The sequence below is a fragment of the Macrobrachium nipponense genome, chromosome 10 (genome assembly GCF_015104395.2).
Source record: "Macrobrachium nipponense isolate FS-2020 chromosome 10, ASM1510439v2, whole genome shotgun sequence".
NCBI lineage: Eukaryota > Metazoa > Arthropoda > Malacostraca > Decapoda > Palaemonidae > Macrobrachium > Macrobrachium nipponense.
The window spans coordinates 28,410,229-28,437,728 of record NC_087204.1 but is presented as its reverse complement, the minus strand read 5'-3'; the positions used below and the strand labels follow the sequence as shown (position 1 = coordinate 28,437,728).

At 36.1% G+C, this 27,500-nt stretch overlaps 1 protein-coding gene across 2 annotated transcripts in view; it reads right to left on the bottom strand.

Annotated features, from left to right (window-relative positions):
• The window catches only part of LOC135223521 (treacle protein-like), a 443,099-nt gene that overhangs the window by 347,064 nt on the left and 68,535 nt on the right, over nt 1-27,500 (bottom strand). The window contains exon 1 of one of the 2 annotated variants that reach the window (XM_064261985.1): nt 10,356-10,450. The exons of the other annotated variant lie outside the window; for it this stretch is intronic. The gene's annotated coding sequence lies outside the window, so the exon portion shown is untranslated. Of the gene's footprint in view, nt 1-10,355; nt 10,451-27,500 lie in introns of those variants that run through there. 2 annotated transcript variants of the gene reach the window in all.

Genomic DNA, 27,500 nt, shown 5'->3' with positions numbered 1-27,500 from the left:
TGTGAATAAACATTTCGACAATTATCCGTATTCCCGTCCGTACTCATTTATCTGGCTTACTGTATTCACATCTCTTTCCATCTGTTTATGTTTATTCTCTTTTCTTTAAATTCCTTTCATCTATACATAACTTCCTCTCTCTCTCTCTCTCTCGTCTGTATGAAGCATCTTTCTTAATTAAAACATCCTTATCTCTCTCTCTCTCTCTCACTCTCCCTCATCAGTATGAAGCCGCTTCTTGTTTAAAAACTCTCTCTTTCTCTCTCTCTCTCTCTCCCTCATCAGTATGAAGCCGCTTTCTTGTTTAAAAAACTCTCTCTCTCTCTCTCTCTATCTCTCCCTCAAGTATGAAGTCGCTTTCTTGTTTAAAACTCTCTCTCTCTCTCTCTCTCTCTCTCTCCATAAACAAAGTTCCCTCATAACAAACATTACTTTTTCCACTAACACGAAATTATCATTCCGGAACATTTCCTGTCTCCCCACTGCTGATATTGCCATGTTTCTACGCTTCTTACTTGTACTTGAGAAATCTGTATCTAAATAATGGATTACTATTTCTGCTGCTACTACTACTATTACTACTACTATCATGAAGCATCAACATGATTCATCATGATTCGTCTTGATTCGCCCCACTCATTACAATATAACACCAAGCGAATCGGCATGATTTGAATCGGTGTAAACGATGTCATTGAAATTGTTGTGGCGAATCAAGACGAATCATGAGTCGGGTTGATTCTTCACGAACTGAATCGATTCGACTCGCTTGGTGTGAGAGCAGCCGTCCTACTATTTCGGTTTCATTCAAGAATGACATCGTTCCATGAAATCATTACTAATGATACTGTTATTATTATTATTATTATTATTATTATTATTATTATTGATCTGCTTCTACGACTATTATCGAAACACCACATCATCCTACAATAATAATTCCTCACACCCACCATCATAATCATCCATCAATTCTAAATATAAAAAAATAAATAAAAAATTTACGAAATAAAAAAAATCAATGACGTGGTTCAAACCCTCTCGCCCTCCTCCTCTTTTAAAAGTAGGGAGGGGGGGTGTGAAGGGAGGTGGGGGGTGGGGTGGGGAGGAAGCCGCCCGCAATCTCCGAATATCTAAAGACAAACTTTGGCTGAGATGTAAATAACTGCTGGTATCCTCTCTCACAAAAATCTTGGGGAAGTCTTGAAACTGTCGGAACTCCCACGAGAGAGAGAGAGAGAGAGAGAGAGAGAGAGGGCAGGTTGACTGTCTTAAGGAATGAAGTTTTGTGATGTGTGAGATTATTAGAGAGAGAGAGAGAGAGAGAGAGAGAGGAGGGCAGTTGACTGTCTTTAAGGAATGAAGTTTGTGGATGTGTGAGATTTATTAGAGAGAGGAAAGGAGAGAAGGGAGTTAGAGAGAGAGAGAGAGAGAGAGAGAGAGAGAGAGAGAGATGTAGTTGGTTGCGTTTAAGGGATGAAGTTTGCGGACGCGTGGAATTATTAGAAGAGAGAGAGAGAGAGAGAGAGAGAGAGAGAGAGAGAATTAAAAGCTCGTCTGTCTTCCTCGTACCAGTCCCATGTGGAAATCGAAATGAGTCTTTGAACGCAGTGTCTTAAGAAGAGAAGGTTTTCACTATGGTTAAATGAAGTCGAGAAGTACAAATTTCCTAATGTCTAATTTTTTTTTACAAGATTATTTATTCATTTTCAAAAATTCTCATCTCTTGCAAATCTCCTCAATTCAAAGCCCTATCAAACAAGTCCCCAATCACCTGATCCTCCTCTTCCCCAAGTCCCCAATCACCTGATCCTCCAATTCCCCAGGTCAAGTCCCCAATCACCTGATCCTCCAATTATCCAGGTCCCCAATCACCTGATCCTCCTCTTCCCCAGGTCCCCAATCACCTGATCCTCATCCTCCCCAGTTCCTCAATCATTTGGTCCTCCTCTTCTTCCCCATTTCCTCAATCATATCTTCTTCCCCAGTTCCTTAACCCTCTAGTCCATCCTCCCGCAGTTCCCCAGTCCTCTTCCCCAGTTCCAAGTCATTTGGTCCTCTTTTTTTTTTTTCTTTTACAGTTCCCATACCACACTGTCCTCTTCCTCTTCTCCAGTTCCTCAGTCACTCGTTCCTCTTCCTCTTCCCCAGTTCCTCATTCGCCTTTTCCTCTTCCTCTTCCCCAGTTCCTCATTCGCCTTTTCCTCTCCCTCTTCCCCAGTTCCTCATTCGCCTTTTCCTCTTCCTCTTCCCCAGTTCCTCATTCGCCTTTTCCTCTTCCTCTTCCCCAGTTCCTCAGTCGCCTTTCTCTTCCCTTTTCCTTCCCCTTTTCCTCATTCGCCCCATTTTTCCTCTGTCCTTACCTTCCCAATCCTTCATCCATTTCCTCTCCCGTTTCCCCAGTTCCTAAATCACTCGTTCCTCTTCCCCAGTTCCCCAGTTCCTAAATCACTCGTTCCTCTCCCTCTTCCCCAGTTCCTAAATCACTCGTTCCTCTTCCTCTTCCCAATTCCACAATCGCAATTCCTCTCCCTCTTCCCCAGTTCCTAAATCACTCGTTCCTCTTCCTCTTCCCCAGTTCTTCAATCACTTTTCCTCTTCCTCTTCCCCCAGTTCCAAGTCATTTGGTCCTCTTTTTTTTCCTTTTTTTCCTTTTTTTTTTTAAACCAGTTCCCATACCACACTGTCCTCTTCCTCTTCCCCAGTTCCTCAATCACCCTTTTCTCTTCCTCTTCCCCAGTTCCTCATTCGCCTTTTCCTCTCCCGTTTCCCCAGTTCCTAAGTCACTCGTTCCTCTTCCTCTTCCTCAGTTCCTCAATCACATTTCCTCTCCCTCTTCCCCAGTTCTTAAATCACTCGTTCCTCTTCCTCTTCCCAAGTTCCACAATCACAATTCCTCACCCTCTCCCCCAGTTCTTAAATCACAGTTCCTCTTCCTCTTCCCCAGTTCCTAAATCACTCGTTCCTCTTCCTCTTCCCCAGTTCCTAAATCACTCGTTACTCTTCCTCTCCCAAGTTCAACAATCACAATTCCTCACCCTCTTCCCCAGTTCTTAAATCACTCGTTCCTCTTCCTCTTCCCCAGTTCCTAAATCACTCGTTACTCTCCCTTCCCCAGTTCTTAAATCACTCGTTCCTCTTCCTCTTCCCCAGTTCCCCAATCATCTGCTCAATCTTGGACTTTATTCTTCGCCCCCTGATGGGTTTGCTTCCCAGGCGACATATCTGGTTTTCGTAATATTGGAAGATGGCTTCTGCCAATTCTTCCCAGGCAATACCCGACTTCTCTCTTCTTCCCCCCCCCCCCCCACCCCCCCCCCCCCCCCCCCCCCGACCCCTCCCAACCCATTTCGGTTTCGGGGGGCGGGTTTCTTCTTAATTTGTCTACCTCGGCTCCTGCTTGTTTGGTTGTGCCTTGTATCTCTTGTCAGTTATTGGCGTGTTACTTATGACTTTCGTTTCTATTTTCATCTATGTTGTATTTTCCCTGTCTTCTAAATACTAATATTATTACTTTACTGTGCTACTGCTATTACTATTAGTATTAATACAGCTAAACCATTTACTGCTTCCATCAGTATACCTCTTCTACTTCTCTTACTACAATAACTACTGCCATCTTTCTCAGTTACATTTTCACCCCTCCCTTAATGTTTATTAATTTCCATATCTTCCTTTATTATTCATCTGCTCTCTCTCTCTCTCTCTCTCTCTCTCTCATTCCGGCTTTCCTTTCTTTAAATGTCTCTATCTCCCTCTTTCTCCCCATGCCTTCCAAATCTCTCTCTCTCCCCAGACTCAATTCCTGTTCTCTCTCTCTCTCTCTCTCTCTCTTAAGGTTTTCCATTTTCTTAAATATCTCTCTCTCCCTCCCCCTCCTTCTTCCCTTCCTTCTATCTCTCTCCCCGGTGCCAATTCTCATTCTCTCGCTCTCACTTCCTTTCCTACTCTCTCTCTCTCTCTCTCTCTCTTCCACCTTCGGTGGTACCTTCTATTAACTTTCTCTCTCCCTTTCCAAGATTAATGTCGGGACGAGGTCGCAAAAGAGGAGGGGGGGGGGGGTCTATCTCCCCCGCCCGGTGCGCTTGATTGATGGGTTGAAAGATGGGACTCAATTGCCTTCCCCTTACCCGCCTCCTCCCCCCCCCCCCCCTCCCTCTCTCTCTCTCATGAACCGCATACATTTGTTTCGTTTTGAGTTAAGAAGTTTAATTTTGTTCGAATCTGAAATTCTCTCTCTCTCTCTCTCTCTCTCTCTCTCCTTATATCACTCACCCTACTCCCTCTCGCTCTCTCTCCCCTTCCTTACATCTCTCCCTCTCTCCTCCTCCCTCCCTTACATCCCTCTCTCACTATCTCTCTCTCTCGCTCTATCTCCTCCCCAAGATCTTGAGGACGAAAACTGCCTGACCGATTTCATTCAAACCAAGGCATCGACTCGTTTCAATTTATTGACCGGATGATATTAGCGTGGCGCCTTTCAATTGTCACGTTTCACAGGTAACTGGTCATTAATGATTTCATTAGATTCCCTGACAAGGCGAAGACAGGTATTCGCGGAAAAAAATGAATTAATCATGAATAAATAAATGAATAAAAATTCGAAAAAAAAATATTGAAAACAACTTTCGGGTGACCACTCAATTTTTGCTTAATCCGTTTAGAAAAATGAATTTAAAAAGACCGCTATTTTTTTTATATAAAAATCAATTAATCAGGAAATTCTTTTAATATTTTTTTTATTAAAAATTCGTGGAAGAGGTGACTTTCCTTCCCTAGCAAAAAAAATAAATCAGGCGAATTAAAAATCAAATAATATATTTTTTTTCAATTTCCTTATAAAAATAACACGAAACGAAATTTAAATTTTTCGAAAAACCCTAGGAGACTTTCTCTAGTTAAATAGTTAAGAAAAATATATACCAATATATAATAGCAGTCACAGGAAGAATAATCAAGAAAATTATTGTAGAAATCACAGGAAGAAGAAATAATTAAGAAAAATATAACAACAATCACAAGAAGAATAAATAATTAAGAAAAATATAACAACCACAGGAAGAAATACGAAAAATATAACAGCAATCACAGAAAGAAGAAATAATTAAGAAAAATATAACAGTAATCACAGAAAGAATAAATAACTACGAAAACTATAACAGCAATCACAGGAAGAAGAAATAATTAAGAAAAATATAACAGTAATCACAGAAAGAATAAATAACTACGAAAAATATAACAGCAATCACAGGAAGAAGAAATAATTAAGGAAAATATAACAGTAATCACAGAAAGAATAAATAACTACGAAAACTATAACAGCAATCACAGGAAGAATTAACGATGAAGAAAAAAAAAACGATACATTATTTAGCCATAACAGGAAAAGTTTTCCTATAGGAACAGAAAACATATGTGAAAGGTATTTGAGATTCTTTTCATTAATTAGCGAGAAATAAAGAAATTCATTCAAAATGCTGTAAGTTCGAGAATGTCTGAGGAGATGAATAAATGAAGAACTGAATGAACAGCCAGATAAATGGAGTGAATGAATAAACACGCGGAAAAATGAATAAGCAGCTACCTATACGACTTCATGAAGGGCGGACCAGTGAAATTAATGCGGAAATTAAGTAAAAAAAAAAAAAACTTATTAGCGAAATGAGGAAAGTTACAGCAATGCTGTTTTGTATCAATTCTCTCCGGTGCTACCCTTATGCATTCTACAGAGGCTTATATTATTATTATTATTATTATTATTATTATTATTATTATCATCATCATCGAGACTTTTGGTTTCATTTTCTATTTTAACAAATCGTGAGTGAATTCTGTCCCTTACGATATTTTTTATTATCATATTATTATTATTATTATTATTATTATTATTATTATTATTATGTCTGGAAAATAAAATTTAGGCCAAAGGCCAAGCGCTGGGACTTCTGAGGTCATTCAGCGCCGATAAGGCAAATGGGAGTAAAAAAAAAAATACCTAAAGGTATAACAGGAGGAAAAGCTCACAGTTGCACTAAGAAACAATTGTTAAGAGAGGGTAGAAAGTCAGATGGAAGAAAGAGAATATGAACGGAGGTACGGTAAAAATTATAAAAAGGAATTGCGGCTAAGCACCAAAGGGACGCTGCAAAGAACCTTTTGTAATGCCTACAGTGCACCACGTGAGATACACTGATGGTTCTACCTCCCAATAAGAAGGTTCAACGTTATTTTTTATTCCTACCGCAAAGAAAATTCTTTTAAGGTCCTTAAGAAGGATGGCATTAGATTCTACAGAATGAAGCCAAAGAATTAAATTAGAGCGCAGAGAATCCCTTCATTTTTAAACAATGAGTTTGACTTTGATAAATAATTTCATAAACAAATAAAAATGGGACTGGCTGACTAGCAACTAATTCTACAGAAATGTTCTAAGTTCCTTAAAAAATAATCTAAACATATCTAGAACGGACCATATCCCTAAAGAATCCCCTGACATCCAAAAGGAGAAGAAATTCAAAGTGAAATCCCAAAAACCAGAGTCAGGTTCCCGGACCCTTAAAATATAAGGACTCGGATGCTCGCTAAAGGACTCGGAAATTAAGGGAGGAGGGATAGGGTGGGGGGGGGGGGGATTTCAACCCCTAGCAACAGCCCCCGGCGAAAAGGTTCGGAAACTGAGAAGATGAGCATCGGCGGTGGGTTCCAATTCTAGTAAATAGGTTCAGAACTTGAAAACAGATTCGGGCACAAGTGACCTAATTTAGATCCTGAGAACCGATTTGGGATTCCTCCTCCTCCTCCTGTAGTGGAATTGTTTGAGTCAAGGAGAATGTGTAAATGAGAGAGAGAGAGAGAGAGAGAGAGAGAGAGAGAGAGAGAGAGAGAGAGAGAGAGAGAGAGTAAAAGCGGACAGTTGGAGGTGAGCCGAATGAAAAATTTTTAGAGAAAAAAGGCAGTGGGAAAAATTGAGAGAGAGATAGAGAGAGAGTAAAAGGTGGACAATGAGAGGAGAGCCCAAGGAAAGAATGAAAAAATGAGGAGAGAGAGAGACGAGGCCCAAGGAAAGACAGGAAAAATGAGAGAGAGAGAGAGATGAGAGAGAGAAGAGAGAGAGAGAGAGAGTGTCTCCCCTATATATATATAAAAAAAAAGCCTTTCACGCACCATACTTTCATTTCCTTTACCTCACCTGAAGACCAATTTTGATTTTCCTTTTTTACTTATCATAATTTTTTTATATCTTATATTTATTATTAACTTTATATCATTCCTTATTGTCCTTTGTAGCGTATCACTTCCTCCGTCGCTCCCGTGACGCTGTATTCATACACACAGAATTACCTAAATTAAAAGCAAAAGCTAAAAGCAAAAGCTCGCTTTAAAAGGCTTACATAGAGCCAACCCATTCCAATGGTTGAACAAAGTTGCTCTATATATATATATAGAACCTTTATTGTTCTTCATAAAAGGGCTAAAGCTAGATAGTATTGTTCTAGGTCTAGTATCTTGAAGGTCAATTTCCATTTGAACAGACTTCTATTTTGGGGGGATGGGGCGGGGGGGGGGGTTTGGGGGGGGGGTTTATTCCTCCTTTAGGGTATGCTACCAAACATGGAAAACCCACACTTTCTTCTATAAAAGACTATAAGTTCGTAGTATTTTGCCTTGGTAAAAGATAATAATAATAATAATAATAATAATAATAATAATAATAATAATAATAATAATAATATTAATAATAATAATAATAATAACCCAGTCGAATAGGATGACTGTGATAAACCAAAAAAAATTTACATAAAATTACAAAATAATAATAATAATAATAATAATATAATAATAATAATAATAATAATAATAATAATAATAATAATAATATGATAGCTACAAAAGCTATGCAATTCATCATAAAAAAATATACAATGTTCCGAAATGTATATATACAATTACTTTAGTGCTTTTCAATTCGATCAGTCCTGTATCCAAATCCGATGAATTTGGACCTGTCAAAGTAGTTATTTTTTTTCCTAGCAGGATATCCCGAGAACGCGTCGACGGAATTCGATGAAACTTGAAAGACTCGTTCTATGAGTGACATTCTGGGGCTGATTAAATTTTGAAAGGAATTCCGAGACGATTTCAGGTAATCGATATGAAAGGGTCACCTCATGCACGGATGTGTGTACAGCTTCATCAAATGCCAAATGCGCCATCCCATACTGGTGAAATCATAGTCTATTATTAATCATTATGTAACAAGCAATTGTGCTTTATGAAATGGGGACAATGAATTGGCCAGATCCTGCTTGAAGGAAACGAGGAGAATCCTACGTCATACAACGTAAGAAATAAAGAAAAAAGAAGACCCAATAGGATGATACTGCCGCTTTATTCATACCAGCTTACTTTAAATAGGAGAGAGAGAGAGAGAGAGAGAGAGAGAGAGAGAGAGAGAGAGAGAGAGAGAGAACCATAAATACCAAATTCTACAGTATATAAGTAAATCTTTATTATCAAACAAAAGAGAGAGAGAGAGAGAGAGAGACGAGAGAGAGAGGAGAGAGAGAACAGAACATTAAATCATCATACACCCCAGTATAAGTAACATCTTTATTATCAACAACAGACAGGAGAGCATTCTAAGGCAAATAACATTTCAAAATAGTGGGGGGGGGGGGGGGGGGACCTAAAAGACGCGACACCACGTCATGAAAAGCAAAAGGCGCCTTTAAAACAACAATAAAAAAATATATATAAATAACAATAAATTAAAAATACATTTTAGATTAAAGCAGCTTTGAGGTGTGAGAACAGCAGATCACACGGCAGAGACCAAGCAATATTGTACTGAATAATTCCAAATGAGAAAGAGAGAAACATCAGCGCTGGTGTATAATTTTATCTTGGGAGTCACCAACTCAAGTCTTCTAAATATTCCAGTAATATTTCCCGAATCACTTACTTAAATTCAATTTCTCACCTTGATTATCAGTATCTCTAAGTTATTATCACAGTCATTATCATAGTCATTCTCATCTTTATTATCATCAACATTAATTATTAGAGTTAAATGTGTTTGAAAAGAAAAATAAAAAAATTAAAAAAAAAAAACAGATTTGGGACACGTCAATGAAATTTATTCCTGAGCTGATACGAGATTTTATGAACGTACCTCTCTCTCTCTCTCAAGTAACTTGTTCATTCTGAGCAAATCAAATATTTAATAATAATAATAATAATAATAATAATAATAATAATAATACACGTTAGCACTTTAAAATCTAAAAATGCTAGGTGTAAAATCAGTATAATTCTCTCCTCTCTCTCTCTCTCTCTCTCTCTCTCTCTCTCACCTTCCTTCTGAAGACAAGCCCATATCCGGCTGAAGATAACATTGACACAGCAACGTCCTCTCAAGTTGACTATCAAAAGACGTCTTATACAGAGAGAGAGAGAGAGAGGAGAGAGAGAGAGAGAGAGAGAGAGACTATATAATCACAACTCCCTTTTTAGGATTCACACTTATCATGACTTATATTTCTACATCGTTTACAGACACCACACAAACTCCTCGCCGTTTTCTCCCATTTCCATCTTTCTTGTGCTTTCTTATTCTTTCCTCCTTTCTTCGAGAGAAAATTCACTCTCCTTCCTACCACCATCACACGAGATTCTCTCTCCTCAAGAGAACCGACTCGAACGTCAGGGAGTCTCTTCTTAAAACCTAAGTTGAAACTTATATTCATAACCACCATTTCCGCATCTGTATTTTCTTTCGCTTATTTATTTATTTTCATTCCTTGTTGCGACTTCTCACTTCGTCTTCGGACGGGCCAAGTCTTTTGTTTCTCACCTCTCACTTTAGTACATCAATTGAGACGAAGTTTTATTCCGTTTTTAAAGATTACTTATATAACCGTTTCTCAAAATCACCAGGAAACTGAAATGTCTAAAAATCTCTCTTCCTAAAGTCTAACAAAACCGACAGCATTGAAATTTGGTTGATATTCTTACAAAAACACAAAACTGAGGCGGAAAGACGCGCTGCAGTAGCAACAAATGCTATTTTCTTTTAATTAATTACTCTGCAAGTTGACCAGATACTCTGACGATCAATCCCAAATCAAAACAAAGTGTCAATATTATATTCGCCGCGGCTGAAACGACGATCATCATTCCATCCCTCATGCATTGTCTACACGAGGATGAAAAATGCAGATGGAAACAAGAGGATAGAGAGAAACATTAGCAAAACACGGGCGTGAGAGTGGGCGTGTAAGTGTCGTGCGAAGGCGTGGGTGGAGATTGAAAAAGAAAAAAAAAAAACCCTAGAAGGAACACTAAAGGCGGGGTACCAGTCGAGAGGGGCCGGCGCAGCGGAGCGACACCTTCCACTACCATGACAGAGGGGAAACTGAGCGAGAGAAAGAGGGACAGATCCGACTCAGGGAGAGAGGGAGGAGAGTCTGTCGTGTTTCAGAGTCTGCCCCACCTCCCCGCCACCCCAACCAACACATCTCCCCCTCCCTACCTTTCCTCCCTCCGCCCCTCGCCGCTACAAACATGAGAATCATGCAGCCAGTTTGCCAAAGATTCTTATTCTCTATTTACGTTTTACAAACTTCTGACTCTTACTTTCTCTTCATCAGCAAACTTCAACTTCTTTTTAATTCAACGACGACCGAGGTCTCGCCCAGAATGTCTCTTACAAAGGGTATTTTTATATATTATTTTTTGTTGTTGAATTAAACCCCCAGAACTCGTTTCGATGTCACCAATTACAAAGGAGATTTCTAAGATTCTTGAGAGAGAGAGAGAGAGAGAGAGAGAGAGAAAGAGAGAGGAGAGAGAGAGAGGTAAGTCACCTTGTCCCCATAATGAAAAATCCTCAAACTAACGTCATCAAAAAAAGAAAGAAAAAAAATTCTCTTAGCAACCGATAAAAAAAATCTTTTAGATAAATATGTGAACGCAAATAGGGAATGGGTCAATTAAGTCGATGACCACAACTTACTGCGACGTCAGTTTCTGTCATTAATATCAATTAACCAAATTACAATATATATATATATATATATATATATATATATATATAAATATATATATACATATATATATATATATATATATATATATATATATATATATATATATATATATATAACTGAGACAACGCAATCCTCACCTTTTGTATTTTAGATATAATCACAGAATGAAATTCTCACTTTCACTAATTGTTTTTCTGAGAGTTAGTAATGATTATTTTTCTTTGAAGAATGCATAATAATAATAATAATAATAAGTCAGCTGCATTCAACTTGTAAATAGTCTTCTCTATTTTCTAATAATAGCTTTCTCTCTGCTATTACAACTGGCGAGTATTGCGCCGATATTACTTCAGGAGGAGTCAATTTCAGGATAATTGTTACAAATTTATAAATAAATTTGGAACAATTATCCCTGAAATTGACTCCTCATGATGAGTAATATCGGCGCAATACTCGCCAGTTGTAATAGCAGAGAGAAAGCTATTATTAGAAAAATAGAGAAGACTATTTACAAGTTGAATGCAGCTGATGCAGCAATATCTTTCAATAAGACTTGTTTGAAAGAGGCTCTCCTTCCAATAAATAATAATAATAATAATAATAATAATAATAATAATAATAATAATAATAATAATAATAATAATAATTTAAGAAATTCACAGTTTCGTGTGAAAAACAAATTGTTAAAAAAAATTTAACAATAATAATAATAATAATAATAATAATAAAAACACCCAGACAAACAGGATGACTGTGACAGACAAATAAAGGTATTATATTATTATTATTATTATTATTATTATTATTATTATTAATTATTATTATTATTATTATTCTGACCGTGAATAACTGAAAAGCAGTGAAAATGTACACGAAGAAATTTAAAATGATGTTCTCCATTTTCGTTCTTTCACCTGAGGGCATTCGTAAAATGGTAATGTCTAGCAAATAATAATAAACATTATTTGGTATCATCACTTTCTCGTGATCTTTATGTGGATAAATAAAGTCCCCCACCCAGTTGTTATTTAATATCTATATATATATATATATATATAGATATATAATATATATACATATATATATATATAATATATGTTGTATATTGGGCGTGAATACCGGTAGCTTTCAACAACTTGATCAAGTTGGCGAAAGCTACCTGTATTTAGCAATATACTACATATTATATACAACTGTGGACTTAATTTTTCCAATAATAATAATAATAATAATAATAATAATAATAATAATAATAATAATACAGTAGTAGTCATAATAGTAGTATTAATATTAGCAGAGGGGAGAATAAAAAGAACTAAAAACACCATAAGCTACCTAATAATAATAATAATAATAATAATAATAATAATAATAATAATAATAATAATACTAATAAAATGAAGAATAACAACACCAATAACAAAACAACACTACCCGAATCATAACAATAATAGCAATGCCTTCCAGGAAGAACAGCAAGGCGACATGGAAAAAAAAAAAACTTCATTGTCGTATGAAAACTTTGCCTCGAGTGGACAAAATAATCCCTTAGCTTAATCTTCAGAGACGGGAGGAGGTGAGGAGAGTTCTCCTTCTTCTCCTGCCTGCGGAAGAATTCGAGACTACGACGAAGTGAACGTCTCCCACATTGCAGGTTATATTTATGTTTAAATGTCAATTCGGTTGAAAAGTAACGATATACTAGATGTATTTCCTAGTTTTCAAGTTCCCCGTACACAAACATGCATACGTACACATACATTATATTTCTGTATGGGTGAAGAAAATAGGATATTAACATTAATATAGCTAAATGTATGTATAATATATATATATATATATATATATATATATAATATATATATAATATATTTATTTATTTCTGGGTAGAGCGAAGTTGCATATTACATATTATATTATATATATATATCATATATATATATATATATATATATATATAGGGGTATATATATATATTTACTGTATAAAAGTGTGCCGCACTATATAAGGGGTTCGACGTGCTGATGTTGAACGTTGTGTGGTCCACGAGCAAATATGAAATGAACATCCCATAAAAACCTCTCTTACAGCCACTTTGTAAACACAGAAGAGAAGCCTCTCTGAAATAGATTACCACTAGACAGCCATTACAATTTTTTTTACTATTTATTTATTTATTTTCTGTAAATCTGTAATTCTCGAACTGGCCAAGATTCGAAACATGGCAACCCAAGTCCCTCCATAATAAGAGTCCACACATTGCCTCATAAAGCGGATTCCTCACGTCTCATAAAAAGGGAAAAATCATAATTTTCTCAACAGACAGGTCTCGCTGCCTCCTCGGTCAAAAGGCGCTATATGTCCCCCCCGCCTCATCTGTTATGAATACACACAGAGGCTCTTATTCCGGAAGTTCCACGCGCTCCTCACTTCACTTTCCTACTCACTTCACTTTCCTATGTACGGGGCATGACGAGCTCCGTCTCGTCACTTCCCCCCACTCCTTTCTTGACGGGAAGAAACACGAGGTTTTGATGTCGTCTTGGCACGCGCGGCGCGCCACACGAGTACACCCACATACACACATATATATGTATATAGTGTGTGTGTATGTGTTGGGTGTATACTCGAGTAACAGAATCATCAGTGGAAAAGCCTCCTCCTCCCCTAGTATCATTACTAGCGACGAAAAAGGAGTTTAGCAGACACGTAAGAGAGGGGAAAATAGATGTGGAATGATACAGGGGGAAATTGCAACAGGAACAAGAATAAATAAAAAAAGAAGCTTCATAAACATAAAAAAAAACTAATATATAAAAGACGTAAAATTAATCAAGAACATAAAAAAACCTTCAGATACAGGAGCAACTGTGACCATTTCACAGGATTCCTAAATTCCAAGACTTTGACAGGAATCCTAAATTCCAAGACTTTGACAGGAATCCTAAATTCCAAGCCTTAGACAGGAATCCTAAATTCCAAACATTTTACAGGAATCCCAAATTCCAAGCACTTTAGAGATGATAATTTCCAAGAATTTACAGGAATCGTAAATTCAAAGCATTTTACAGATAGCATAAAGACCAAGTATTTACAGAATTCCATATATTTTACGGGAATCACAAATTCTGACACTTTTTCATGAGTCATAAATACAAATATTTTAAAGGAATCATAAATTCCAAGAATTTTAAAGGAATCCCATATTCCAAGCATCTTACAGGAGTCACAAATTCCAAGCATTTTTGCAGGAATCATATATCCCAAGCGTTACACAGGAATCGTAAATTCCAAGAATTTTAACATTTTACAAGAATCATGAATTCCAAGCATTTTGCAGCAATCATAAATTCCGAGCATTATGCAGGAATCATATATTCCAAGCATTACACAGAATCATATATTCCAAGCATTTTACAGTAATTATACATTCAAACTATTTTACAGGAATCCCAATTCCAAGCATTTTACATCAATCACATATACCAAGCATTACACAGGAATCATAAATTCCAAGGAATTTACAGGAATCATACGAGAACAAACGCATACACACGCGCAAGCGATTCCGGACTCATGAAATACGCCCAGGAATCTTGCATGCATCGAATGAAAGCAAGCAGGAATGTAAAAGCCTGTCAGACAGACAGACATACAGACGGTAAACAGACACACACACACACACACACACACACGAGTCTCCTGAGGTCTGCGTCACACCGTTTATTTTTACCTGGCAGACACGAAAGGGTGGCGGTGGCGGCAGAGCACCGCCGAAAATCTGTTGCTCTTAAAACACGACCCCCGGGCCAAAAAAACGAAGTGGGAGATAAAATATCTCCCAACAGCCGACTCACCAAACCTCAGAATCTCACCCCACAAAAGTTCCCATATTAAACCTCAGCATTTATTCGTCCGTTTATTTCTCTCTCAATCGTTTCGGCATCAAGAAAATAACTAAATCTGCCTTCAAGACTCGTGGCTTCCCTCCAACACTCAGGGTAAAACTTCCCTTGTTTTACGTCTTTCCTCCTCCTCCTCCTCCAAGTGAGGAAGGAGTTAACCCCCTTATCTCAACCCCTGTAACCTTCTCATAACCTCACACACTCGCTAACATACCGACTATGAGCACCCACGACCATAAGACGTCTCGTCTTGTAACTCGGCATTTCGGTAATTTGTAGGGGGGAGTTTTAAAACACAAACACACACACGCACACGACACACACACACATATATATATTAACAAAATATATAATATTATATATAATAGATATATATATATTATAAGATATTATGATATATTAACTATAATATGAATATATATATATAATAATGCATGCACATAGCTATACAGTATACAATAAAAAAAAAAAAAAATAAATAAATAATTTAATTACTAATAATATTATATATCTATATAGTAAACTAATAGATTATTATAATAAATAAAGTATAGTCTATATATAATATATAATATAATTATATTTTAATCTTAATATATATATGTGTGCGTGTGTGTGTGTGTGTGTGTGTGTGTGTGTGTGTAATCATTAAGCTACAAATCTCGTTTGTCCAATTCACGGTACTTCGAGAATATCCCCGTAGGGGAATTAACACCGAAGGGGAATTTGTAAGTGATAAGTGTAATGGTACTGAAGTGACTGCCATTCCATTTATCGCTTAAAAATCCCCACCCATCTAACCCCTTCCATCCTTCGGTGATAATTCCTCTCCAGGAATATTCCCGAAGTAGCGTGAATTGGATATTAAACGACATTTGTAGCTTGATGACTGTTTATAAATCACGGTGTGATAAACATTTCATATATATGTATATGAAAATATATACATATATGTATATATATATATATATATATATATATATATATATATATATATATATATATTTATATATATATATATATATATGTATATATAAACATATATGCATTTACATGCACATATGCATATGCATATTCATACGCATAGCATAGGCACCAACACTGAAATTCCATATTTGTACGATTGGCAATTTTCATCAATAAGGGGGGTACATAAAAATATGATATAAATTATATAAGCACATAAACATATGACATCAACTGCATAAACACGTATGTATACGTGTCTGAACACGTGCATACACAGCAGCAACTTTGTAAACATTTATGTGAGGGAGAAACAACAATAAACAAATATATCCTTCAAAGGTTACAAATCATTTGAATATGGGTAAACTACCTTTGCTAGGAATGTGTCTATCTACAAACCCTTTCACAAAAGACAACTACCGACTAGTGGGTTTGCATTTAAATAATAATAATAATAATAATAATAATAATAATAATAATAATAATAATAATAATAATACTCCAATAGGTATTACTGCCCATGTTATGCACGAAGCTATGTTGTCTCACAGAATGCCTGTTGCGTTTGTTTCTGCCAAATATATGACAAACATTTTTTTTTTTTTTTATTTTTTTTGAAATTCAGTGATAATTCTTTTTTTAAATCCGATAAGGCGTTCGAAAAGACTAACTCAAACAAAATTTCCTTTTTTTTTTTTTTTTTTTTTTTTTTTTGCCAAACAACAAATTATTCAATATGGCAACAAAAATTTAAAGTATCAAAACGCAAAAGAAAAAAGGGAAGTGCCCACGAAATATTTTTCGAATTACCCACAGAATTTCTCTTTTCACTAAACATCATTTTATAAAAATACAAAATATGTAAGACTGAAAGACAAACCCTAAAAAAAATAAAAAAAACGGAAATACCCGCAAGACGCAGTGGCATATCACCCAACTCGAGACAACGGCCCTTACCATTCCTACCTACTAGCCCCACGGCCGCCACCCCCCCACCCCCCTCCCCCCCCCCCCCCCGACCCCCCCCCCCCCCCACCACACACCCACAGCCACCCCAAAAAAGGAGATTTATTTTCGTAACATTCCCGTTTGGGGAGAATAAGGGTGCAAAACATTTCGACTATGTACTGAGGAATGCTCATGATCGCAATTCTTGGGGAAGGGAAGATACAGGAAGCTTCGAGGAATGGCGCTCTCTCCCCTACCCCCCTCCCCCTTCCTGGCACAGTCAGTCTGGCCAATGGATTTTGCGTTGTGCTCACCCCTCTGCGGGTTTGAGAGAGAGAGAGAGAGAGGAGAGAGAGAGAGAGAGAGAGAGAGAGAGAGAGCAAATTATGCTTAAAGGAGAATTATCATACAAAGAAAAGATTATCTCACTGAGAGGAGAGAGAAGAGAAAGGGAGAGAGAGAGAGAGAGAGAGGGGTGACGAGAGAGGGAGCGAGAGAGAGAGAGGAGAGAAATTATGCTTAAACGGTGAATTATCATACAAAGAAAGATTACCTCACTGAGAGAGAGAGAGAGGCCGGATGAGAGAGGGAGGGGGAGAGAGAGAGAGATGAGAGACGAAAGATTATGCTAAAAGGAGAATTATCATACAAAGAAAGATTACCTCACTAGAGAGAGAGAGAGAGAGGGCGGGACGAGAGAGAGAGAGAGAGAGAGATTATGCTAAAAGGAGAATTATCATACAAAGAAAAAGAAAGATTACCTCAGAGAGAGAGAGAGAGAGAGAGAAATTATGCTAAAAGGAGAATTATCATACAAAGAAAAAGATTACCTCACTGAGAGAGAGAGAGAGAGAGAGAGAGAGAGAGAGAGAGAGAGAGAGAGAGAGATTATGCAGAGAATTATCATACAAAGAGATTACCTCACAGAGAGAGAGAGAGAGAGAGAAATTATGCTTAAAAGAAGAATTATCATACAAAGAAAAAGATACTGAGAGAGAGAGAGAGAGAGAGAGAGAGAGAGAGAGAGAGAGAGAGAGAAGAGATTATCATACAAAGAAAAAGATTAGCTCACTGATAGAGAGAGAGAGAGAGAGAGAGAGAGAGCGAGAGAGAGAGAGAGAGAGAGAGAGAGAGAGAGAACTAGCAACATGCCTGCACCAGTGGCTCAAGAAAAATTTACTTGTGAAATTTGTCAAGTCGACATCGCAGTAAGCCATTACTATAAAAATAAAGCACTGGGGTTAATTTACAACCTTAAAACGGCCCTGGGGGAGAAATTTATGTCTACAAAGAAGGTAAGGGGACTGGGGTGGGGGTTAGGGGGCGGGGGGGGGGGGGGTTGTTAAATCAAGGAGTCATCATGCTCTGTCATTTCAACTTTCTATAATTTATTTGGATCTTTGTATGTGCCTAATGGACCTGTTGTTGACAGATATTACAGCTAGACATTTAGGTAAGTACTGCGGGGAAACATAAGAGATATTGATAAAGAAATATTACATAGAATGAAAAATCATTTCAAGATTCGTTTGTTGGGTGGGGCTGAACGAAAAGCGTAAAAATTGAACGGATTCTGATTTCCAAACGGCAACACTGCAACTATTGACGCTGTCAAACGTCAATTTTCACAAACTGGCAGATATTCACTGCATTTCTCTTTGTTTGCTTGCATTTTTATCTGCTTATTCATTTGTTTAAATTTTTTTTTTTTTTCTTAACAAAAAGTGATTTCTTTCAGTATTCAAACGAACACCTTATTCTTTAGAAGTCAATGACCCCTGTAGGCTTGTCCCATATGCATAGGATTCATCCTCTGAATAATAATAATAATAATAATAATAATAATAATAATAATAATAATAATAATAATAATAATAATAATAATAATGGTATCAGAACAGATAAGCCGATATGTGCCAAAAGACCAGACGTGACGTTGATTGACAATCAAGAAGAAACTATCTTTCATTGATGTCGAAAGACCATGGGACACCAGACCAGATAAGGAAGAAAGAGAGAAGATTGATAAGTATCAAGACTTGAAAATAGCCATAAGAAGGATATGGGATATACCAGTGGAAATTGTACCCATAATCATAGAGACACTAGGAACGATCCCAAGATCCCTGAAAAGGAACCTAGAAAAACTAGAGGCTGAAGTAGCTCCAGGACTCATGCAAGAAAGTGTGCTCCTAGAAACAGCGCACATAGTAAGAAAAGTGATGGACTCCTAAGGAGGCAGGATGCAACCCGTAACCCTACACTATAAAAACCACCCAGTCGAATAGGATGACTGTAATAGACCAAAAATAAATAAATAAATAAATAATAAAATAATAATTCATAACCTACTAATAACTGATGATACAATCAATTTATATTAGAATGAGACAGAATTCAGGAGGAATTCTATAAATTAAAAGCATTACAATAATTCTTTGAAAATGATGATAATATGACAAAACTTACTAACAACTGCACACCTACTCAATAATAACAATTAAACAACCAATATAAATAAGAAGGATGAGTCGGAAATCAAGAAGAATTCTCGAAATATATATATATATATATATATATATATATATAATATATATATATATATATATATATATCAAATCGGACATATTCGTCTCGAACCGACTTATTTCCTCCACCTCGTGCCAGCCACTCTAGGTGCTTCTCGTACCCTGCACGGGAGAAACCAATGGGAAATACCATGCTATTTACGGAAGCTTTTAATAGCTGCACCCTATCAAGTAAAAATGAGAGAGAGAAAGAGAGAGACAGAGAGAGACTACCACCATTAGCAAAGAACCCAAGCCATAAGAAAGATGTAAAAACTACCACGACCAGAGAGAGAGAGACCTTACCTTACCTTACCTTACAGACCTTACAGTTCGTTCGGGTTGCCCCAGGTCCCTCAGTGTGAGGCGCCTCTAATGTCTACCAGAGAGTTGCTAGTACATCTTCCGGTATATTTTGCATCTTCCAATCTTGGATGGTCTGGGATGCAGTTTAGATATTTGTCGAGCTTATTCTTAAACACATCTACGCTCACTCCTGATATATTCCTCAGATGAGCTGGCAACGCATTGAATAGACGCTGCATTATCGATGCTGGTGCGTAGTGGATTAATGTTCTGTGTGCTTTCCTTATTTTTCCTGGTATAGTTTTGGGCACTATTAATCTACCTCTGCTTGCTCTTTCTGATATTTTTAGTTCCATGATATTTTCTGTTATTCCTTCTATCTGTTTCCATGCCTGAATTATCATGTAGCGTTCTCTTCTCCTTTCTAGACTATATAATTTTAAGGATTGTAGTCTTTCCCAGTAGTCTAGGTCCTTAACTTCTTCTATTCTAGCTGTAAAGGACCTTTGTACACTCTCTATTTGTGCAATATCCTTTTGATAGTGTGGGTACCATATCATATTGCAATATTCAAGTGGACTACGAACATATGTTTTATAAAGCATAATCATGTGTTCAGCTTTTCTTGTTTTGAAGTGCCGTAACAACATTCCCATTTTTGCTTTACATTTTGCCAACAGAATGGCTATTTGATCATTGCATAACATGTTCCTATTCATCATCACACCAAGGTCTTTAACTGCTTCCTTATTTGTGATTGTCCTCATTATTAGGTCCCCTATATGCATATAGCTTTCCTTCTCTGTCTCCATAATTTATTGATTCAAATTTATCAGAGTTAAATACCATCCTATTTACCTCTGCCCAATCATATACTTTGTTAAGGTCTCTTTGTAGAGCGTTCCTATCTTCATCACAAGTAATTTCTCTACTTATTCTTGTGTCATCAGCGAAACTACTCACTAACGAATCCTTAACATTACTGTCTATGTCTTCAATCATAATAACAAAGAATATTGCAGCTAGCACCGTACCTTGTGGCACACCGGATATTACCTTGGTTTCATCCGATTTCTCATCGTTTGCAATAACTATCTGTTTTCTGTTGTGTAAAAATTCTTTTAACCATCTTCCTACTTTATCTACGATATTGTGTTTTCTAATTTTCTTTGCTAATATATTATGGTCTACTTTGTCAAAAGCTTTTGCAAAGTCTAGATAAACCACATCTGTTTCATTTCCGCTTTTCATATTTTTGAATATGTTCTCACGGTGGACTAACAGTTGGGTTTGTGTACTTTTTCCGGGTACGAAAAAAAAAAAAAACCGTGTTGTCCTATATTAAACAAATTATTTTTTATTAAATGTTTCATAATATTTTTCTTCATTACCCTTTCATACACTTTCATCTAATATGTGATGTTAGACTCACAGGCCTATAATTACTTGCCTCTAGTCTTGATCCACTTTTGAAAGTAGGGGTGATATATGCTTAATTGTGCTCATCATAAATCTTGCCTGTATCTACACTTTGTCTTAATAATATTGCAAGTGGCTTTGCGATAGAATGAACTACTTTCTTTAACAAAATAGCAGGGACTCCATCCGGCCCTGCAGCAGCTCCATTTTTAATTTCATTAATTGCCTGCACAATATCAGCTTCATTAATTTCTATGTCAGCTAAATATTCACTATTTTCGCCCCTTACTTCTATATCATTATCTTCATTATCTATTCTAGGGGTGAATTCTCTCTTATATCGTTCTGCCAGTATGTTGCAAATTTCCTTTTTTTCATTCGTTAATCTCCCTTCAATTCTCAGAGGGCCTATTTCTATTCTTCTTTATTCATCTTCTTCGCATATGAGTATAATAGTTTGGGGTTTTGCTTGATATTTAATAGGGTTTTTTCTTCCAACCAACCCGTTTTTCATTTTCTTTTGATTTGTATAATCTTTTGTTCTGCATTTTCTATCTTACTTTTTAGTTCTATAACTTTCCATGCATTTTTTTCTTTTGCAAGACCTTTTTTTCCACTTTCTGATTTTCTGGAACAAGATCTTCTGTCTCTTGGTATGCATGTATGATGTTTACTTTTCTTCTTCGGTATATATTTATCCACTATTTTCTCCAATATTTTATTTTATAATATCTCCGTATTACCCTTATGTCATCACTTACGAAAATGTTATCCCAATCTTTGTTTAATTCTTCATTAATTTCTGACCATTTTATATTTTTACTGTAGAAAGTTGTATTTTCCATATCCTTCCCACTTTTTCATTTCTTGCTTATCTACTTATTTTCACCTTGCTTTGGATGAACTGTTAATTTGCCTATGACATTATGATCTGAAATACTCGCATTATAAACTATTATTTCTTTAACATAATTCATCTCGTTCACAAATACTAGGTCTAAAGTATTTTCCTTTCTTGTTGGCAGGTGATTTATTTGTTGAATGTTGTATTCTAGTAGCATATCTAATAGCTTTTCAAATTGCCTCTTATCTTCTGCACTACTATTACTCTCTTTTTTATATGTATAAGTACAACCACAGTCTCCTATTCGTTCTTTCCATTCTACGAAAGGAAAGTTGAAGTCACCAGATAGGAGAATCGTCCAGTCCTTGTGATTTCTACATATATCATCCAATTTTCAATTATTAAGTCAAACTCTTTAGTATTAGGAGGTCTATATATTACTATGTTCATTAATTTTTCAGATTCAAATTCTACCGCTATTAGTTCACATTCTGAGTTACTATATTTCTCATATATTTTTTCCTTGTTTTTTGTCTTTCCCATATATTGCGGTTCCCCCTTGATTCCTATTTTTTCTATCTGATCTATAAGTTTGGAACCCTTTTATTTGATCATCATTCCCAGTCTCTTGGGAATACCAGGTTTCACTTATTATTCATTATATCTATTTTCTTTTCATTTTTGGGTTAGTTCTTCTAAGTACTCTATTTTTCTTTTGAGTTACTCGTAACTAAACCCTGCGCATTCATCACTATGATGGTTTGCGTGTTTTCTCCTTCATTTAATATTGGTAGTAATAAGGATTTTCCCATGTCTCTTTCCTGTTCTGGTATGTTGTTCTTTTTTTCATTTCCAGAAATTCTGACATTAAAAAATCCAACTTTTCCATAATATTTGATCTTCCTTCATCATAATTATTCATTTTGTGTCTGAATCTGCAATTTTCCTCCGTTTTCTTTCCTTTCTGCAATATCCTCTTGCATAATAAATACAGTTATTATCTCTTGAGTAGAATTTCGGAGCTGATGCTTTGAAATTTTTTGCTGACACCTCTGCATATCTCATTGGTGGTTTGCTTTTCTCTTTTACCTGATATTCTTGATTTCTCTCTTTATTTGTTTCTTTCTTATTTTGGATTTTATTACTTGGTTGGTTATTTATTTGATTATGATTCATGGCTACAGGGTGCATATATTTGCATTTTTTGTCGAACTTACATCCTTTTCCTTCTTTTAGGTTTTTACATATTTTTGGATGCAGATCTCTGCATTTCATTTTTGTTTACTTCTCTTCCGTTTTCCTCTTCTTCTTTTTCTTCTTCTTCTTCCTCTTCTTCTTCATCCTCAACTATTTGTACATTCAATCTTGATTTAATAACATTGTCTATCCATGATAGACATGTTGAACAAAAAATTCTTGTATCTTTTCTCAAATCTTGCATTACCTCAGCACACTGTGGATGGGTCGGAATGTTGCATGCAGCACATTTTCTGATTAGGTTTTGTGGATTGACTATGCTATACCAAACCTTACACAGTTTGCATGCTTTTGGCATTCTTTTTCCTAATGCATCAATTAGGATATTCACAAGATTCACCTTATTCATTTTCTTTGTCGGAATATGTTGGTTTATGTATATTTTCTTTATGAGTCTCTTGACCACTTGGATTTTATTTGGAACTTCTTCAATTATTTTCAAGATGTTTTCATTAGATTTGAGAGAGAGAGAGAGAGAGAGAGACTACCACCAGTAGAAAAGAACCTGAGAGAGAGAGAGAGAGAGAGAGAGAGAGAGAGAGACTACCACCAGTAGAAAAGAACCTGAGAGAGAGAGAGAGAGAGAGAGAGAGAGAGGAGACTGCCACCAGTCGAAAAGAAAGAGGTAAAAACTACCACGACGAGAGAGAGAGAGAGAGAGAGAGAGAGAGAGAGAGAGAGAGAGAGAGAGACTACTCCCAGTAGAAAAGAACCCAAGAGAGAGAGAGAGACACTACCACCAGTCGAAAAGAAATAGGGAAAAACTATCACGAGAGAGAGAGAGAGAGAGAGAGATGAGAGAGAGAGAGAGAGACTACCACCAGTCGAAAAGAAAGAGGGAAAAACTATCACGAGAGAGAGAGAGAGAGAGAGAGAGAGAGAGAGAGAGAGAACTAACTCACGCCAAAAGTAGCGTACCATTAGCACGAGCATTCACAGCCAAAAAGCAAGAGAGAAAAATTTCTCGCTTCAAAAGCGCCATTAATTGGAGGAGACCAATTCACGCAGCGCCCGATTCCCTGAAACAAACGCCGCGCACTTTTCCAACTTTCCCCAGGTGCGTTCGGTTATGTAAACAAACCCAAGAATTCTCCCTCCTCCTCCCCCCCCTTGAATCTCCTTCAAGTTCAAATGAAATGCACGCAATTATAACGACGACCTTTACAAACGGTTGTACTTGATAATCTTTAAAAGAGTATTAATGTTTTCGAAATTAATGAGGAATTTTAACGAGGGGTGGAAGACTTTAGTGAACCTGAAACACAAAATCTGAGTATCTGAGGGATGAATTAGTACGAACGAGCGATAACGATGTTTAAAAGGTGATATTCAATCATTTTGACTCCGCAGTATTTTGAGAGACTAGAATAGGATATAGAATAGAATACAGAATTAGGGCCAAAGGCCAAGCGCTGGCACCAAAGAGGTCATTCGGCGCTGCAAGGGAAAGTGATAGAAAGAAGGTTTGAAAGGTTAAGTAGGAGGAATGTGACACCATCGTTACCAGGTAGTGGAACGTAAGATGAAAGAAAGAATACGAAAGAAGGTACAGTAAAAGGAATGAAAGGGGTTGCAACTAGGGACTGAAGGGACGCTTCAAAGAACCTTAAGTAATGCCTACTGTATACTGCATGAGGTGCACTGACGGCACTACTTCCCCTACGGAAGGTATTTAAAGAGAAATGTTGAATGACAGAAAAAAACAAATAAAAAAAAGAAAGACTGATAATACTGATACAAAAATGAAAATAATAATGGTATATTTAAAAAAAAAAATACAAACGTCTATAGGTGTTTATCTACGATAAACTGACTCCTAAAAAAAATTACGATACATCAGCTAAATTCGACGAGAGATATGACTCCAGATTACTGTTGACATATTTATATAAAAGGGTCGTCGTTCTTCCGAAAGTTGAAACAGCCAAAGGAAGAAAACATGGCATCTATTATCTAGAATAAACAACAACAAACTACTACACGAAAATAAATCAATTGTAAAAGATTTTGAACTCGTCGCATCGGCAACTTCAAACGAAGAGGAAGATAGGCAAAGTGTAGCAGAAATAAAGAACAGAGAGAGAGAGAGAGAGAGAGAGAGAGAGAGAGAGAGAGAGAGAGAGAGAGAGAGAGAGAGTTAGGTTTCTTTACGACCGACTGCTACTCACATCAATTCCAAACGATGAGTAACAATTTCATTATTATTATTATTATATCATTATTTTTTTTTTCTTTGCTCTCTCACAGTCCTCTAATTCGACTGGGTGGTATTTATAGTGTGGGGTTCCGGGTTGCACCCTGGCTCCTTAGGAGTCCATCACTTTTCTTACTATGTGCGCCGTTTCTAGGATCACACTCTTCTGCATGAGTCCTGGAGCTACTTCAGCCTCTAGTTTTTCTAGATTCCTTTTCAGGGATCTTGGGATCGTGCCTAGTGTTCCTATGATTATGGGTACAATTTCCACTGGCATATCCCATATCCTTCTTATTTCTAATTTCAGGTCTTGATACTTATCCATTTTTTCCCTTTCTTTCTCTCAACCTCTGGTTTGTCCCATGGTATTGCGACATCAATGAGTGATACTTTCTTCTTGACTTTGTCAATCAACGTCACGTCTGGTCTGTTTGCACGTATCACCCTATCTGTTCTGATACCATAGTCCCAGAGGATCTTTGCCTGATCGTTTTCTATCACTCCCTCTGGTTGGTGCTCGTACCACTTATTACTGCAAGGTAGCTGATGTTTCTTGCACAGGCTCCAGTGGAGGGCTTTTGCTACTGAATCATGCCTCTTTTTGTACTGGTTCTGTGCAAGTGTCGGAAATTCGCTTGCTATGTGGTTTATGGTTTCATTTTTCGTATTGCACTTCCTACATATGGGAGAGATGTTATTTCCATCGATCGTTCTTTGGACATATCTGGTTCTTAGGGCCTGATCTTGTGCCGCTCTTATCATTCCTTCAGTTTCCTTCTTGAGCCGGCGTCAATAACCTCGTCGTTGCGACGCCAGTAAGAATTAACAAATCAATCAATCAATCCTTCTTGAGCTCTCCCCTCAGTAGCCATTGCTAATAATAATAATAATAATAATAATAATAATAATAATAATAATAATAATAATAATAATAATAATAATTATTATTATTATTATTATTATTATTATTATTATTATTATTATTATTATTATTATTATTATCGTTATTATTATTATTATTATTATTATTATTATTATTATTATTATTCAAAACAATGACAATGACTCTTTTAACTCCAAATGTCTTAAAAAAAATGTTAAATATCTCAGGAATCAGTGCACAACATAATATTAAGTCTACTTATAAAAGCAGATATGTTGTAAAATTTTTCATTCAGGCTAAAACTAAAAAGAATTTTCTCTTAATTTATGTTTGCCGTTCATTTGCAAGGAAGTGACTCCTTAATTGCAAGGGTAAAATGTATGAATAAATTGCATGGGAAAATGTTACAAATTCTGACGATTTTTGACTTTCATTTCAACTTGATACATTTGGCTTAGTACTAGTCAAATGGTTCTTATATGAAGGAATAATAATAATAATAATAATAATAATAATAATAATAATAATAATAATAATAATAATAATAAACATCTCTCGATGTATGGTGTTGCACCGACAATAATAATAATAATAGTAATAACAATAACAACAACAACAACACTACTGTTAAAAATAACCCTTCTGTAATAAAAAAAAAATTATTTTCTTATCAGTACCACCATTACTCATCCACACTAATCAGTCAATACTGACGTCATCCTTATCGTAACAAATGTTAAAACTGCGATCATTGAAAGGAATAAATCACGAAAATAAAATATCCAAATCTTTCAAATCTTTCCAATAACAATTGGAATTAAAAAAACAAAATAAAATCACGAAAACAAAATATACAAATCTTTTCAAAATGTCTCAGGATTACAAAAACCACGAAAATAAAATATCCAAATCTTTTCCAAAAGTTTTGCGATAAAAAAAATAAAAAATAAAATATACAACTCTTTTAAAAAAAACCTGGAACAAAAATCACGAAAATAAAATATCCAAATCTTTCCAATAACACGTGGAAAAAAAACACGAAAATAAAATATCCAAATCTCTTCAAAAAGTCTTGGGATTTTAAGAAAATCATTCAAATATCCAAATCTTTTTAAACAATCTTGGGATTAAAAAAATAATCACGAAAACAAAATAAAATA